Source organism: Odontesthes bonariensis, chromosome 19, assembly GCF_027942865.1.
Source record: "Odontesthes bonariensis isolate fOdoBon6 chromosome 19, fOdoBon6.hap1, whole genome shotgun sequence".
Classification (NCBI taxonomy): domain Eukaryota; kingdom Metazoa; phylum Chordata; class Actinopteri; order Atheriniformes; family Atherinopsidae; genus Odontesthes; species Odontesthes bonariensis.
In genome coordinates this window covers 23,929,456-23,948,378 of record NC_134524.1, presented here as the reverse complement: position 1 = coordinate 23,948,378, position 18,923 = coordinate 23,929,456, and the positions used below count along the sequence as shown (strand labels likewise).

Genomic DNA, 18,923 nt, shown 5'->3' with positions numbered 1-18,923 from the left:
ATTAAATGCTTCCTCTTAATTTTTTTCCTGACTTGATGTCCCAGTTGATGTTAAAATCAGCGAGTAGGATGATTTCCTTCTTTGAGTTGCAGTGATTTAAGATTGTCTGAAGATGATCATAAAACACATGCTTTGCTGAGGTGGATCCACACAAATCATAGTAAAAGACATTGCAGAGCAGAGTGATGCATTTTGACCAATACACTCAGCGTTAATGTCTTTAGGCCACCTTATTAGTTCATGTTGAAACTTCTCTCTGACAGATTAATACTCCCCCACCTCGCCCTGCTTCTCTAGCCTTTCTAAATACATTATATCCTGGAATGCTGGTAGCTGCTGTAGATGATGATGACTGTGTCAACCAACTTTCATAAATTCCAAGTATATCAATATTAGAGTCACTTAATAAATGTTCCATTTGCTCAGTTTGTGTTTTTCCTGGTTAAAAACAGCAAAGTGTTTCCTGGTTTCATCTCCTCTCCCTGAGCTGCAGATCCAGATGTGCTTAGACTCAACATGTGCTGCAGGCTGAATGATCTGCTGGAAGAAAATCAGTGGGCAGATTGTTGTGGTGGGACGTTTTCTGGCTCTCAGTCTGCAGATTTGAGAGGTTCAGGAGCTAATCTTCATGATTTGTGTTTAAAGTCTCTGGGTTACATGAATTGAACCTGGTGGTGGTAATATTCTGGCTCTTTAATGGTTAGATGACAGGTTTGTAGAGTTGTTTTAACAAAGAGAAACAAAGGTTGAGTTAAAACGGACTGTGTTTCCCTGATGGCTGTTGAGCTGAATGGCTGCAGACCTCTGAGTTGTAAGCTGGAACAGAGGGTTAGTGTAAAGAATGTCATGTATTACCACCACTGTTACTTTTATTCCTTTAAACCAGCGGTCTTCAACCTTTTTCAGCCCAACCTCTACATGGTGTTTAAGTGAACAACTTGGACAAGACTCTGGTTCCTTCCATCATTTAGAAATATGGCTAGGTCGGGCACAGCCCGAAGAAACGGCACGGGTCCCCCTTCCTACGGGCTCACCACCCGTGGGAGGGGCCATGGGGGTTGGGTGCAGTGTGAGCTGGGCGGCAGCCGAAGGCGGGGACCTTGGCGGTCTGATCCTCGGCTGCTGAAGCTGGCTCTTGGGACGTGGAACGTCACCTCTCTGCTGGGGAAGGAGCCTGAGCTGGTGCGCGACGCTGAGCGATTCCGGCTAGATATAGTCGGACTCACCTCGACACATGGCTTGGGCTCCGGAACCAGCCTCCTCGAGAGGGGGTGGACTCTCTTCCACTCTGGAGTTGCCCGCGGTGAGAGGCGTAGAGCAGGTGTGGGCATACTTATTGCCCCCGGGCTGTGCGCCTGTACATTGGGGTTCACCCCGGTAGACGAGAGGGTAGCCTCCCTCCGCCTTAGGGTGGGGGGACGGGTCCTGACTGTTGTTTGTGCTTATGCACCGAACGGCAGTTAAGAGTACCCACCCTTTTTGGAGTCCCTGGAGGAGGCACTGGAGAGTGCTCCTCCGGGAGACTCCCTCGTCCTGCTGGGAGACTTCAATGCTCACGTGGGCAATGACAGTGAGACCTGGAGGGGCGTGATTGGGAGGAACGGCCCCCTCGATCTGAATCAGAGTGGTGTTTTGTTGTTGGACTTCTGTGCTCGTCACGGACTGTCCATAACGAACACCATGTTCAGGCATAAGGGTGTCCATACGTGCACTTGGCACCAGGACACCCTAGGCCGCAGCTCGATGATCGACTTTGTGGTTGTATCGTCTGACTTGCGGCCGTATGTCCTGGACACTCGGGTGAAGAGAGGGGCGGAGCTGTCAACTGATTACCACCTGGTGGTGAGTTGGCTCCGCTGGTGGGGGAGGAAGCCGGTCAGACCTGGCAGGCCCAAACGTATTGTGAGGGTCTGTTGGGAACGGCTGGCGGAATCCCCTGTAAGGAGAAGTTTCAACTCCCACCTCCGGCAGAGCTTCAACCATGTCCCGAGGGAGGTGGGGGACATTGAGCCCGAATGGGCCATGTTCCGTGCCTCCATTGTTGAGGCGGCCGACCGGAGCTGTGGCCGTAAGGTGGTCGGTGCCTGTCGTGGCGGCAATCCCCGAACCCGCTGGTGGACACCAGTGGTGAGGGAAGCCGTCAAGCTGAAGGAGTCCTATCGGGCCTTTTTGGCCAGTGGGACTCTGGAAGCAGCTGATGGGTACCGACAGGCCAAGCGGAACGCAGCCTCGGCGGTTGCTGAGGCAAAAACTTGGGCTTGGGAGGAGTTAAGGGAGGCCATGGAGAACGACTTCTGGACGGCCTCGAGGAGATTCTGGTCCACCATCCGGCGGCTCAGGGGGGGGAGCGGTGCACCGTCAACACCGTGTATGGTGAGGGCGGGGCTCTGCTGACTTCTACTAGGGACGTCGTAAGTCGGTGGGGGGAATACTTCGAGGGCCTCCTCAATCCTACCGACACGCCTTCCGATGAGGAAGCAGAGTTGGGGAGCTCGGACGTGGGACCTCCCATCTCTGGGGCTGAGGTCGCCGAGGTGGTCAAAAAACTCCTCGGTGGCAAGGCCCCGGGGGTGGATGAGGTCCGTCCTGAGTTCCTCAAGGCTCTGGATGTTGTGGGGCTGTCTTGGTTAACACGCCTCTGCAGCATCGCGTGGACATCGGGGGCAGTGCCTCTGGACTGGCAGATTGGGGTGGTGGTCCCCCTCTTTAAAAAGGGGGACCGGAGGGTGTGTTCCAACTATAGGGGGATCACACTCCTCAGCCTCCCTGGTAATGTCTATTCGGGGGTACTGGAGAGGAGGATCCGACGGATAGTCAAATCTCGGATTCAGGAGGTGCAGTATGGTTTTCGTCCTGGCCGTGGAACAGTGGACCAGCTCTATACCCTCCGCAGGATCCTGGAGGGTGCATGGGAGTTCGCCCAACCGGTCTACATGTGTTTTGTGGACTTGGAGAAGGCGTTCGACCGTGTCCCTCGGGGACTCTTGTGGGGGGTGCTCCGGGAGTATGGAGTGCCGGACTCCTTGATACAGGCTGTTCGGTCCCTGTATGACCGGTGTCAGAGTTTGGTCCGCATTGCCGGTATTAAGTCGGAGATGTTTCCTGTGAGGGTTGGACTCCGTCAGGGCTGCCCTTTGTCACCGATTCTGTTCATAATTTTTATGGACAGAATTTCTTGGCGCAGCCAGGACGTTGAGGGGGTCCGGTTTGGCGACCTCAGAATCGGGTCTCTGCTTTTTGTGGACGATTTGGTTCTGTTGGCGTCCTCAGGCCGTGACCTTCAGCTCTCACTGGAGCGGTTCGCAGCCGAGTGTGAAGCGGCTGGGATGAGAATCAGCACCTCCAAATCCTAGACCATGGTCCTCGGCCGGAAAAGGGTGGAATGCCCTCTCCGGGTCGGGAATGAGATCCTTCCCCAAGTGGAGGAGTTCAAGTATCTCGGGGTCTTGTTCACGAGTGAGGGACGAATGGAGCAGGAGATTGACAGACGGATCGGTCCGGCGTCTGCAGCGATGCGGGCTCTGCACCGGCCCGTCGTGGTGAAGAAGGAGCTGAGCCAGAAGGCGAAGCTCTCGATTTACCAGTCAATCTATGTTCCTATCCTCATCTATGGTCACGAGCTGTGGGTAGTGACCGAAAGAACGAGATTGCGAATACAAGCGGCCGAAATAAGTTTCCTCCGCAGGGTGTCTGGGCTCTCCCTTAGAGATAGGGTGAGAAGCTCGGTCATCCGGGAGGGGCTCGGAGTAGAACCGCTGCTCCTCCGCATCGAGAGGAGTCAGATGAGGTGGCTCGGGCATCTAGTGAGAATGCCTCCTGGACGCCTCCCCGGTGAGGTGTTCCGGGCCCGTCCCACTGGGAGGAGGCCCCGGGGAAGACCCAGGACACGTTGGAGAGACTATGTCTCTCGGCTGGCCTGGGAACGCCTCGGGGTCCCCCCAGAAGAGCTGGAGGAAGTGGCCGGGGACAGGGACGTATGGGTCTCTTTGCTCAAGCTGCTGCCCCCGCGACCCGATCCCCGGACCAGCGGAAGATGATGGATGGATGGATGGATTTAGAAATATTGTAGCTCAAGTTCCTTTTCAGAGTTTCATCATGACAAAAAGAATTAGTAAGAGCAAAAAGCAAGAGTTTACTGCTTAAAAAGCTGAACGTTTGCAGAACACATCAGAGCACAGTGCTGATGGGCACCCTTTGATCTGAGATATTGAGACCTGTGTGGCTCGGTCTGTCCAGCTCCAGTTAGAATATGTTGGTTAGCGTAGGTTAGCTTAGAGAAATCTTTTGTGTGAACTTCAAAAGGATCTAAGTCTTCTTCCTCTCTGTCATTGCAGAAACATGGAGCCCAAGAGGGATCCAGATGGCACTGCTGTAAGGACTGTGGGAAAGTTATCAAACAATCAAATCTGAGGTATCATCAGAGAATTCATACTGGAGAGAAGCCATACAGCTGTGGTCAGTGTGGGGCAGCTTTCACTGGATTATCTAGTCTAAAGAGACACCAACGTATTCACTCAGGAGAGAAGCCATACAGCTGTGGTCAGTGTGGGGCAGCTTTCACTGTATTAGGTCATCTAAAGACGCACCGACGTATTCACACAGGAGAGAAACCTTTCATCTGTTGTCAGTGTGGGGCAGCTTTCACTACATTAGGTAATCTAAAGACACACCAACCTATTCACACAGGAGAGAAACCTTTCATCTGTGGTCAGTGTGGGGCAGCTTTCACTACATTAGGTAATCTAAAGAGACACCAACGTAGTCACACTGCAGAGAAATGATTGGCTTAAATCAACATAAATTTTTACGGCAAATAAGCAAACATTCACCTGGGAGCAGCAACAGGAACTACCAATCGGAAGCCTTGCCTTTGTTCAGATTAAAAATCTTCTTTGTGGATTACCACCTTCTCTTATCAGGACTTTAGTTCTGAATGTTCTGTGGGGAGCAAATGTTTGAAGAACCATTGAAAGTGCTTTATAATTTGTTGGGATTGCTTTAACTGGGGACGGATCTCCCGACATTCAAGACAAACATGGCATCAATTGTGAGTTGATGGACAGACCAAAATGCAGTCTGTTTGAAAGTAGAAACGTGTTTATTCTGTTATACTGAACATATTTGTTTTGTTTAAAGTTAAGATCCACAAAGTAGCTTTTCACCAGCTGTGGGTATTTATGTAAACATCTGAAGAAGCAATATATCATTTCAGTTTGATGTGAAGTCGAGCTTTACACTCGTCTGTATTTCATTGTTCTGCATTTCATTAAAGGTCAGATGTTAACTTCTCTCCTGCTTTTCATCTTCTTGCTACACAGATATTTTTGAAGAAAATGTGTGTTTGGTTACGAGGGAAAGTTGACCCTTATCATCTTCCCCAAAGACCCAGAAATCTTTAATGCAGTCTGAAAAAGGTTTGGGGTTGTTCCCTGTACTTCCCAGACAGCTGTATGATGCTCATGACTGAAGCTGAAAGTTAAGGCTGTTCCAACACTAAAAGGACACGAGGCTCAACTTCAAGCTGTGAAACTCTTTCAAATGTCTGTTGTGTTGGAATCAGATGTGTGAACGGATTTTAGTCCAAACTTTGGGTTGAAACTTACTTTTTCAACCTCCGTAATGATCTGTAAAACTGAAGGTTGTTGAAGAACACAGTGCTGGATCCAAACATAGTGTAATGTTCCAAATTTGACATCCTGGTGGCAGTGTCGTCTCACTGGGGATTTCTCATTGATTCTTTTAAAAGCAGGAATCAACGTCAGATATTCATGATCTGAATTGAATCTGAAGGGGATGAACTCCTGTGCTTCTGCAGAATACCTGAGTTTCCTCCAGTGCCACCATGAAGTTAGTGTTTTTCGCCATATATATTTATATTTACGCTGACTTATAGATTTAATCTGCTGTAACTCGTGTTAAATGGAGGTTTTCCTCTTTCTTTAACTGCAGAATTCCACCGTAATATAATTCTAGTTTAAAAGAAATAAAATGATAAACTCATATGTCAACTTTAGTTATTTATTAATGTAGATTGATGATACAAATTGGATGGAAGCTTTTGGCTCCGGATGAAATGTTTTGGGTTCAGGTGGAACCGAACCAGGTCAGCACCATTATTCCAGAATTCTTTGCATCTTCTTCAGATTTTCTCTGTGAAAACAGAGACTTCTGAAACATGTTTCTGAGCTGGTGTGGATGCTGCTGGAAGGACCTCTGCTGGTCACTCTGGTAGTTTTTCACATCTGTTATGATGCGTAACCGTAGCAACGGGAAAGTTGTTCACCTGTTGGTGCAGCTAACTGAGCTTCACAAAAGCCCAAGAAATGGCTGGAAAAATACCCCAAATCTGGATGAGCTGAAGAGGAGACGTCTAGGATGCAGAGCAGGAACAACATGGAGGAAAAGGAGGAGGAAGTTTAAAGCATTTCTTCCCTCGATCATCAGGGGAAATGTGAGATCACTGGTGGATAATGCCCCTTTTCCACCGAACATTTTTGTACCTATACAGCTCTACACGGTCCCACTCTACTCTGATTGGGAGCTTTTCCACCGCGGGTTGAAGGTGGGACCCGTTACGATTTTTAGCACCGGCAAGTACCTGCTTCAGAGGTGGGTCTAGTCGGTACTAAAACGTCACGTGATCCACTGATTGGGCAAGTGAAATTACGTCATACACGCGACGAAGCTCGGGGAGCTTTAAATAATCACCCGCCATGTATGAAAACACACCTGCGAGAGCAACAGAACCACGAATATGGAAGACCAGAGAAGGAAAGCCAACCCATGGACGATGAGCGAGGTGCAGACCTTTCTGTGTGTGGTGGCCGAGGACCGCATACAGAAGGAACTGGACGGAGCGACAAGAAATGAGAAGGTGTTCCAGGATATAGCCAAGCTGATGGCTAACCATGGCTATCACCGGAATTCTCAGCAGTGCCGAGACAAGCTGAAGAGCGATTACCGGCAGGTAAAGGACCACAACAGCCGGAGTGGGTCAAACCGAAAGTTATGGAAGTGGTTCGCCTAAATGGACGGCATTTATGGCCACTGCCCGTAAAGAGTGGCCTGGATACAGCGACGTCATTGTTGGAGGCGATGGAAAATGGTAGGCGTTGTTCTTATCCCCTTGGTGCAACGCTTATATCTTAACCCTTGTGCTGTCCTCTGGGTCGAGGTGACCCGGCGGCGGTCAATAGCCACATTACACTCTCCACCGACTTCACGGCCGAGAGAGTTGTGTGTAAGGCAGCCCCTGGGGAAGGTTGGGGGGGGGGGGGTGTAAGAACACTGCCACCTACCGCCACCTGAGTGTGAAAACAAATTGAGTTCATTTCGGGCACCCTCTGCTGCTTCCTGCCAGTAGGTGTCAGTGTTGGGCTTTGTTTGCGGGAGCCGTGAGTTTCCATTGGTTTCCATTAAACATGGGTCCTAACAAGGAGCTGGAGAGTCAGGTAACACTTTTTCATTATTGTATGAAATCATAAATTTCCACTCCCTAATGGGTAATATTTCAGTTATGACATTTAGAGTATATTGTGTTGAAATAAAATTACCTTAAAACGTGCAAGGAAAATCACTAATACTACAACAATGTAGTAGCAGTGAAACTGCCACTGTGTAATCCTAATGACATCTTTGTAACATTTGTTTTATAGGTGATAAATGCATATTTAACTGTGCTAATGCTCAAGCACAACCAGTGCAATGCCGGTCAAGCTGCCGTCATTGACACTTTCGCAATGACCTCAATCTGGGCAATGAAGTCCAAAATAATCAGGGTATGTACTGGAGTGTAAATGTTACAAATATGCTTCTGTATTTTTTTTTATTTACTTTTTTCAGATTGATCCAATGGCACACAACTTGATTGTGGGAATTGTGAACGAAAACCATCATTGGATGTTGGTGGTGAGAAGAGGAGCATTGCACAACATCATAGAATTTCACTAATATAACTAATGCCCAGGGTTTGCCTAATTTATGTTGTTTCCATGTGAATAGTAAAAGGTGATCTACCCACATGAGAAAAGAAGCCTTTTCATGGATCCCCTCGGGGAATCTAAAGGCAAAATTAAGACGTGCCTGGAGTCAACAAGGTAAATTTGACTCTTAAATGTAGTTGCTCTTCTATGAGTTGATAAATATTGTGCAACAGTTTACAACATATGTGCTATATACATACTTTAGAGCCTTCATGAGGAAAAAGGGCTGCATTGTTTCGAGGTGGACATGCAGCACTCTCCCTCATAGCCGTCAACAAGATGGCACATCCTGTGGTGTCCTGGCCTTAAAAGTGAGTGTGAAATACAGCTACAGTAGCTAATTTAGTAGCAATTGCAGTGAAGATCTTGACCTGCTTTCAGACATCCTGATGTAGATTTTATTAAATGTGGTTATATTATATGTAATACTTTTCATTTGTTTGATTTGTATTTAAGGAATTAGGGGGGGGGGGGGTCATACACCATGCAATGCTTATTCCATTCTATTAATCAAAGTTCTTTTCAGTTTGCGGAGAAAAATTTGCAAGGGCAGGCAATGAACCTTGAAACATCTCAGAAGGCAGTGGACAAGTTCAGGCTAGACATAGCCAAGTCCCTCCTTAGAGAATCAGGTGTTTCCTTTTCGCTCAACATTGTCAGTCACTTCATGTTGTTGTTTTTTATGCATGTTATCTCACAAATAAGCAACCCTAAGACAGTCAATTCATACTGTGCCAAGCAAATTGTATTAATCTGAACATATTTGTTCAATATTGTTTGTCTTAACAGATGACCTGAGCAACTGTTGTTCTTTTTGTGGGTCGGAGGACCAGGATGGAACCCAAAGGGTAATTTCTACGTTTTGCCACAAAAAATGAAAAGGAATAGTTTTTACTGTATCAATGTTGCCCTGGTTATTTACAACAATTAATTACTACATTGTTCTGCATCATCGGCATCTACAGGTACTACTAATACAGGCATCACTTTTGTTGTACTCGTTTTGTGTTGACATGCAAGATTACTTACTTTCCATTGTACATGTGCTGTAGAAAATAGTTTTTTAGCCAGAACTAAACAATTATGTTGGTGAGAAGAAGGAATATTAAAGATATTATAAGTCAATTCATTTAGAGTTATTGTTAGGACATTTTATAATCTAAAATGTGCATACCACTACACCTGCCTATTTTCCCAGATTTGCTGTGACGTGTGTCAGAGGTGGTACCACCAGAATTGTGTGGATTGGCCTCCAGTGGATGAGGAGTTCTTGTGTCCCGCTTGTAAATAATGCTGTCCCATGTTATTTCTTATATTTGTTTTTATATTGTTAAAATGTTTTTTATTATTGATATTTTGGTTTGTTTTCATAGAAAGCTATTGTGATATGTTTATTGTGAAGGTGTTCAGTGTTCAAAGTGTTTTTTCATCACAATAAATTATGTATATGCTCCCAATGATTTTGTGTGCACATTTCCCAAAAGAAGAGTTGGGGTGAATATGTGTAATCACCAGGTATAAATTACAATATCCTAGTGGGATGATTGTTTTTCTGTTTCTCCCAGCATAAAATACCTTTTCAGATTATAGTCAAAGGACTGATACTGATGAGGGGAGTCGTTTTCATGCATTCCTAGTAAAAGTTAAGAGGGGGTGCTTATTCCGGCAGGTGGAAAAACAGCCCTGCCGTGAGATGCCCCCCGTTTAATATTTCTTCTGTTGATCCCAGCATCAAAAAAAGGACTAGTGTGTTGAACCAGAGTCAGTTTAGTGCATGTGACAGCTTTACAGTTACGGTGCGTTACTCGCGCGATTGTTGCCACGGGTGTAAATTGAAATCCCTCGCCTCCTTAGCGCGAGTAAAAAAACGAGTGAATAGCTCAAGGGACTATCCATGGCTGATATAAGTACCATCGCGTCCTTGTACCTGCTGTGGCAGTCCGAGATTCGTCTGAAACGCACACGCCGTCGTGTCTGGATCAGTGACATCATCCGGTGGTGCATTCAGCTCGGATAATTTCACCGCCTTCTCCAGGAGTTGCTTCTGGATGACGGCCGCTTCCAGCGGTATTTCAGGCTCGCCGGGACAAACAAATGCACAACAGGAATATGATTGACAAAACTTCTAAACAACAAGGATGTGTTTCTTATTTACAGTGTAATATTTACAAAACTGTATGTGTGTGAGGATGGAAATGGAAACGATGGGAAATGAGTGAAACTCCGACAGCACTTTCACAGACAACCAGTCTCTTTCGTATCCGCTTTGGGACTGAAGTTCCAGCGTGCTTCTCCCCGCTTAAACATTCGGCTGCCACAACATCTCTCATGATGGACAAACACTAACTCCAATCATCACGACACAGCCCCTCATATTGACACGCCCACGTCTAATCTACCCCCAGAGACGCCGAGCAGCCTCAGAAGTGATGAGTTTTTGTCGATTTAGCCAATGATGACCGAGAATTGTAGAAAAAAACTTGACTCTCCCGCCTAAAAGCCAAGGAAAAGAGGTGCGTTTTAAGAAGAGTTTAAAAATGCAGTATTGGGCATATCTTGTGTTTTGTGAATAACTGTTTTATCGTCAATTTAACATTGAAGATGTAGCAATTTCGCCAGAGAATGGGAGAGGCTGCCCCGCTTCCCCTGTTGTCTCTGAATAGCCGCGGCTGCTTGGCAGGTTCTATTCCAGTTACAGCCAGCCTCAGAAACTGATGCAGGTGTTGGTCTGAGAGTCTTAGAATAGATTTTAAAAGCCTGTTGATGGTTTACAATCTGTGATCTGTTCAGAGGATATGAAGCCAGCAGAGCTCTTAGATCCAAGGACTCAGGTCAGCTGGTCCAGTCCAGAGTCCAGACTAAACATGGAGAAGCAGCATTTAGCTGTTATGCTGCAAACAAGTGGAACAAACTGCCAGTGGAGATTAAACTTTCACCAAATGGAGACATTTTTAAATCCAGGTTAAAGACATTTCTTTTCTCATGTGTCTATGCATGAAGTCTGCACGCTATCTTTTAACTTATCTAGACTGTTGCTTGTTTTTAAATTCATTTTAATCATTTTATTTGTTTCTCTTTATATTCTTTTATGTATTTTAATGCTTCTTACACTCCCTGCTGCAATGCTTTTATTTTATGTGAAGCACTTTGAATTGTTTTGTACATGAAATGTGCTACAAATAAATTTGATTGGATCTTGATCTCATCTAATTATTTATCAGCTTCATGATAGAAAAAGTTTGCACTTCTCGGTTGGGAATGGGACCGCTGGTTTCTCAGCTGAGAGGCTTCGAGTAGCAGGGAGATTGGTGAAGTCTTGTTTTTGCACTTGTCCAACAAGCAGGGCCAGTTTAACCTCAAATGCTTTGATGTGGGAGTACAGGTCACAGATTAATTTCCCCTTGCCCTGCAGCTGTATATTGAGGCCGTTTAAATTTTCTGTCACATCTGTTAAAAAGGCGAGGTCCCATTTCCATCCTGCATCGATCAGCTCTGGGACACTTTTTCCCTTTGTCAGGAGAAAGGCGTTGATTTTGGGCAGTAAGTCGTAAAAACGCTTCAAAACTCTGCCCCAGCTTAACCATCGGACTTCAGTGTGGCAAAGCACGTCTCCATGGGCAGACTCCAGCTCGGAGAGAAAAGCCTGGAACTGCCTGTGTTTAAGTCGGTTTGCTCTGGTGAAGTTTATGCAGGACACAAATACCTTCATGACAGATTCCCACTTCAGGACTTTACAGCACAGTGCTTGCTGGTGAATCAGACAGTGGACTTGTAATGAGGGTGCATTTCGCTTTTTATGCGCCCCACTAGCCCCCTCGACATACCAATCATACTCGGAGCACCGTCCGTTGTGATGGTAGCCAGCGTAGACCAGTCTAAACCCAACTCTTCCATTGTTTGGCGTACTTTACAAAAGATATCCTCTCCTGTCGTAGTATCCGTGAGACTTCAAAATCTTTAGCTTTTTCTTTTAGCTGGACATGTACATTATGTCCCATTTCCTCTATTCGCCTGGTTACTGTAGATGCCGACAGACTAACCGCGTTCAGGGCATCTTTCTTGTCCGGACAGCATTCAATCACTTCTTAATGAACTCCCCATCACTGAACGACTTTCCACAGCTTGCTATCAGTTTAGCTACCTTGAAGCTGGCCCGAACGGATGACAGGTTCGTCTGTGTTTGGCGTAGCATTGTACTCTGCTGGGCAGCTTTTACTTTTGACATGTTGAGCTTTTAGCTTATACTCTTTTTTTCCACTTTTTAGCTTAGCCACCTTGCCTCTCCTCACTTGACCCTGCAAGCTAGCATACTGCCCTCTGTGGCGAGTTTCATAGTGCCGGCGAATGTTGAATTCTTTAAACACCGCCACTGTCTCCTTGCAGATTAGACAAACTGCTTTTTCCTTGCACTGGACAAAAAAATATTCATTCGTCCACTGCCGTCTAAAAACGAATCTATTTTACGTTTCGACATTTTGTTTTCTGCTTTTCTTTCGTTAGCTCGCCTCTCCCGTGCGCTCTTGACCATTGATCACAAGCAAAGTCAAGTTGGAATATACCATTTTGTGCGTGTGTGTGTGTGGGGGGGGGGGGGGGGTGGGGGGGGGGGTAAAATGAGCTACAACTGTAAATAATTTGTAAATAAGGTAAATCAGAATTGAAATGCCAACCTTAATAATTGAGTGCTGATATTTTATAATAGGAAAATACAATTTAAAAAAAAAGGCCAAAAAATAAATAAATGAATAAAAAATAGGCCATGTTGAGAGGGATTGTTAAGCGGGTCACTCCAATTGTTTAGGCGGGCCGGATGTGGCCCGCGGGCCGTAGTTTGGGGACCACTGACCTAAATGATTCATTTATTCATCTTCTTTGCCTCCTTTATCCATTGAAGGTGGCCTGGAGTCTGTCCCAGCTGCCTCTGGGCAGGAGGTGAGGTGCACCCTGGATATGGGCTGACCTAATCTGCAGGTTAAGGATGCTGGGAGGACCCGGAGAGAACACAAGGGGGAACATGCTATAACTGAGGGAAACAATCCTTTAGAAGTCTTTGTTTTTGTGATGTTTATTTCTGCCACCAGGGGGTGAAGTGAGCCCACACATTTCCCTGACACCTGAGACATCGGAGAGGACAAAGATCTGTGTCCAGCTGCTGTTTCCCTCTTTGTCAGGTCCTTGTTCTTCCATCCATGGAACCGAGCAAATTAAACTTTCTCAGCAGAATAAACCAGCAGCTGCATATGAATAAAAGCCTAAAACATAAAATTAAAACTGATCAGATCTCCTCGTGTTTCAATAATCCATCACTGATGTCCATCCTCTTATTAGCCCCTTTCACACTGACGAATAACCCGCATTTAATCCGCGAATTTAGCGTGTCCGCTGTTGCGTTCACACTGCCGACCCGGGCTGCCGCGTCAACTCGACTCGCCTTTCGACCCGCGTCGAACCCTAGTCTTTTTGCCGAGCCGAGTTTGGTGTGAATGCAATCGAGGCGGGTCGGACGGGGGCGTGGTGTGAGGAGTTTAAAAGACAGAATGGACAGCTGATTCAGAACAACAGCGACAGGTGAAGGCAAGTTTCACTCTGTTTTACTTCAAGTTAGAGACATTTTTTAATATGGCCAACTGGGGAGACAAGGAGGTCCGCAAGCACCTCAGCCTCTGAGCAGAGGACGTTATTTACCACCAAATTTCGGGGACTATTAGTGCTCTTGTATTCTCCGCATATGTTCTTCGGCGGCATCCCACATTGTAACCATCCACACCCCGTAAAATAACATCTCCATGTTCAACGAGTCCTCAAGGTGTATTTAACCCTACCTCCGACGCATGGCTTGTGCCTACGTCATTGTACACGCCCAGCATTTTATGTGTTTCGTGTTTAGTGTGACGCTCTGCCACTAGGCAACGCCCCCTGAACTCGGCTTCAGGCGACACGGGTCACCTAACATGCCAAGCGTTCACATTGCTCGACGCGGGTCGAAGGTGCAATTTGGACCCGCTAAGGTAGCGGGTCGCAGTGTGAAAGGGGCTATTGATTTACACATGAACACAGTCTGACATCTGAATATCTGAACACTGACATCTCCAGTGTTCGGGTTAGTTAAGCCTGATAACCAGCAGATAACCAGCAGATAACCTGCAGATAACCTGCAGATACCAGTCCAGTACCGTAGTCAAGCCTCTTTTGGGGAAATGTGGAGTGAAACACTTGATTTATGTCAACAAAGTAACATTGACACGACTCAGCGAAAACCAACGAGGCCGAGACAGACAACGAAGGCGCTTCAGGATACTGTCGTCCACCACACCTTGGGACAGCATGTAGTTCCAGATAGCAAACACACGTTTTGTGTTTCTGTGTACTATCCGGTTCTGGATAACATGGTTGGAGATCACACTGATTAAATTCAATATATATACATCTGCCATTTGTTGCCAACCCTCAAAAATTCATGCCCCCCCTCGCCACCCCATAAATATTTTTCTAGATCCGCCCCTGCCGAGTCCCAAAGCAGTTTATTGACCCTCTGAGCGATGCCTCTGCTGCTTTGTGCTGCTTTCTTGGCACTTTTTACCTGAGACTGATGACCACAGACACTATCTTTTAGGCTACGTGCCCACGACAACGCTCTGAAGCATAAACGCAGATGTCCGTTTTTTTCCTCCACAATTTATCTGCGTTCTCACGAGCGTCTTGGGGTGGATATCTGTCTACCCATGGGAACAGGGAAAACGTATAAAACTCGTAGTTTGCCGATGTAGTAAGCACGCCCCGGACGTAGGTGGCAGTAGCAACAATACCTTTGGTATTGTTATATGAATTATATTGTTATATATTAATAAATATGAGAAATGCCTGTTTTGTGGCTACTTCCTCCGCGTCAGTTGGAAGAAAATGGCGAAGCGCGGCAGCAACAACAGTACGCCTTCAAACTTTGTTTGGACAGATGATGAGGTCCAGTTGCTCCTGAACACGACACTGAACTACAAAGCCAGGAAGGCAGTGGATAATGTGGATTGGGAGAGTGTCCAAAATAAATATAGTGAGATATGTGAGTCGTTAATGGAGAACTACCCACTTAACGTGTGCAAAAAACGCACTTCTGCGTTTTGAACTGTTCCTACGGCGACGAGAGGTTGGATCGTTTTCAAGATCTCCACTCTGGAGGGTGTTTGCGTTTTCTCTGTTTTGAACTCCTAAAAACGCCGTCGTCGTGTGCAAGATAGGCACATCTGTCGAAATGTTCTGCATTTATCTGTCGTTACTGTTGTCGTGGGCACGTAGCCTTAGTCTTCCAACATGTTTCCTGTGAAGCAGCTTTGCTCATCAACTGTCTCTGGTTTGTTCAGCTGCTTGGTGTTCTGTCTCATGCTCAATAAAGTCTCAGACTTGTTGGTTTCAAACTTTGAAGACTGAGAAAAATTGAGTGGAACCTGGAAAAGGCTTGAACTCAGTCCCTATGAAAAGAAAATGAAAAGAGAAAGTTTAGGATTCAACCTTTCAGTGTGTAGTTGATCAATGTAGTTGTTTTATCCACCAGTGACCTCACATTTCCCCTGATGATCGAGGGAAGAAATGCTTTAAACTTCCTCCTAAGAGATCTGAACACATCACGCCAGTTTTAAAATCTTTACTCTGGCTTCCAGTCAGTCACAGAATAGATTTTAAAAGCCTGCTGATGGTTTACAAATCCCAGAACGGTTTAGGCCCAAAATACATCTGTGATATGTTCAGAGAATATAATGCCAGCAGAGCTCTTAGATCCAAGGACTCAGGTCAGCTGGTCCAGTCCAGAGTCCAGACTAAACATGGAGAAGCAGCATTTAGCTGTTATGCTGCCAACAAATGGAACAAACTGCCAGTGGAGATTAAACTTTCACCAAATGGAGACATTTTTAAATCCAGGTTAAAGACATTTCTTTTCTCATGTGTCTATGCATGAAATCTGCACGCTATCTTTTAACTTATCTAGACTGTTGCCTGTTTTTAAATTCATTCAAATTATTTTATTTGTTTCTCTTTATATTCTTTTATGTATTTTTAATGCTTCCTGCACTCCCTGCTGCAATGCTTTTATTTTATGTAAAGCACTTTGAACTGTTTGTACATGAAATGTGCTACATAAATAAATTTGATTTGATTTTCCTCCAGTTTGTTCCTGCTCTGCATCCTAGACGTCTCCTCTTCAGCTCATCCAGATTTGGGGTATTTTTCCAGCCATTTCTTGGGCTTTTGTGAAGCACAGTTAGCTGCACCAACAGGAGAAAAACTTTTCCGTTGCTACGGTTACACATCATGACAGATGTGAAAAACTACCAGAGTAACCAGCAGAGGTCCTTCCAGCAGCATCCACACCAGCTCAGAAACATGTTTCAGAAGTCTCTGTTTTCACAGAGAAAATCTGAAGAAGATGCAAAGAATTCTGGAATAATGGTGCTGACCTGGTTCGGTTCCACCTGAACCCAAAACATTTCATCCGGAGCCAAAAGCTTCCATCCAATATGTATCATCAATCTACATTTCTAAATAACTAAAGCTGACACATGAGTTTAAAATTTTATTTTTTTAACTAGAATTATATTACGGTGGAATTCTGCAGTTAAAGAAAGAGGAAAACCTCCATTTAACCAGGAGTTACAGCAGATTAAATCTATAAGTTAGTGTAAATATAAATATATATGGCGAAAAACACTAGCTTCATGGTGGCACTGGAGGAAACTCAGGTATTCTGCAGAAGCACAGGAGTTCATCCCCTTCAGATCATGAATATCTGATGGTGATTCCTGCTTTTAAAAGAATCAATGAGAAATCCCCAGTGAGACGACACTGCCACCAGGAGGTCAGATTGGAAAATTACACTATTGTTTGGATCCAGCACTGTGTTCTTCAACAACCTTCAGTTTTACAGATCATTACGGGGGTGGAAAAAGTAAACACAAACTACTGAAAAACACTGAAGCACAGAAGCAGCGCTCAGTGTGCTTTGGGAGCAGGAACCCCAGAAAGACTTCTGGGGACTGAGGGTATTTTCCTCATTTTTACGTCCCTTCATTCATTTGCCTTTTTCAAGCACTTGTTATTACTTCTTTGAGTTGGCTGATGTGACAATTCTTCATGCTGCTTCCTGATTTTGATTAGTTTCAGGTGTAGTCTGAGTAAGAGGAGAGAATAATGCAAAACAAGAAACTGCAGCACTGATCAGACACGGCTGGATCTCAACAGGAAACACTCCCTGAGTACCAGATCTAATGTGTGACTTCCACTGCGAGTCAGCTCAGTTACAAACTGGGTTTAACTTCTGAGGTTGGTCTCTGACTGAGGGACTGTTTCTGTCACGCTAACAGCCCCCCCCCCCGGCTGGCTCGCCATGTTTTGCCACATATAAACAAAATGACGGGGTTCATTCGGGGGAGGTGACTTCACTGATGACCATCTGCATACAGGAAGACAGTCCTGCGTAACATTCAGTGGCTACAGCGACTGTCTTGCATTTCTGGTGGCTACTTCCTGTTCAGCCAGGACCGTAGCGCCAGTTGCTAACACACAAAAGTCACCGCTGATCACATCTTTAGGCCAAAGTGGGATTTGTCAGTGAGATTCTCGCACTGTGAGCGGCACACTGAAGCAGGTTTAAATGATCAGCGTTTCAGTTTGTAGATACAATCCAATAAAGTATAAGGGTGTCGTGTGCACACTCTGCCACCAGGTGTTCTGGGTAAGTTGTGTAGCCGTCGGGGCAGAAGAAGAAGAGGAAGAAGAAGATTTTTTTTTAATTTTTACAAAAACATTTATTCACATTTTAACATAATACATCACACTGTGTCAATCTGTAAAACAGGATAAATTAGTGGTCAAGAAAAGGTGCAAACTGCAGTTCATTATTAACATCAATGGAACAAAGAATATCGTTAAAACACCAGATGCTTTTAAAACGTTGGAGATCGTCTGTGAGTTTGTAAAAGTAAAACTCCAGCCTCAGTCTGCACCTGAGGTTGCAGCACCACACAGAGGCCGCCTCCTGACCCGCTTTGTCTGTCTCTTTATTTTTCCTGGAAACATAAATAGCCAACTTAGCTTCACCCAAGATAAAATTCAAAAGCTGAAACTTCTGTTGGTCTGTTTTTTTATATCCTGCGCCATAGATAAAACGTGAGATGCTAAAAGACTCATTAAATAGGTTAAACACTGTGGTTAAAAGAGTGAAGAGCACTGTGAGTCTCTGACACTCGCTAAAAACGTGATAAACTGTCTCCCGAAGGAGACAGAAAGGGCACTGGTTAGACACAGCCGGGTTTAAAACAGAGATAAAAGCATTGGAGGCGATGGCACCATGTAAAATCCTCCACTGGAGGTCGGCAGTCCGTTTCTTTATGGGAGGCTTGTAGAGAACTCGCCACTGTGGACCAGCTCCATCGGCTCCCAACCTGCCGGTCCACACGGTGGGCTCCCTGTCGCAGAGCCCCCTCCTGTTGAGCACTGTCACACAGAGGTGGTAGAGAGTCCTCCTTCCAGCCGTGCAGAAGTTGATGCTCCCGGGGTCCCCGAGTAGAGGCCCACTGAGTTCCCCAAGCTGGGGACTCACGTTGACCCCAGGAAAAGGGTCCCCAGGGTCCGGCTCCACCCCTCTGCCGTAGTCCAGGAGGAGGCCTTTCTCCTTGCCAGAGAGCCTCCGCCTCCAGAGCTCCAGTACCCGCTCTGCCACCCTGGCGGACCTGATGCCGAGGAGAGAGCCCACGGCCTGCGAGTCCGTCAGCGCCGGCCCCGCAGTGTCCACCAGCTGCTGGACCACCAGAACCTTTCTCCTGCACAGTGCTGTTCCCAGTCCAGGCGTAGCTCCGCTGGACACGTCCAGACGGGCCCCATGCACCAGTGGCTACTGCAGCAGCCAGAACAGGGAGGCAGAGCTTTGTCGTGAGTCAAGTTTTAAAAGGACCC

General features: G+C 46.1%; 1 pseudogene; it reads left to right on the top strand.

The window, feature by feature from the left end:
- Window positions 1–5,191, top strand: part of LOC142368725 (uncharacterized) — a 53,149-nt pseudogene extending 47,958 nt beyond the window's left edge.
- The last annotated feature ends 13,732 nt before the right edge of the window (window positions 5,192–18,923 follow it).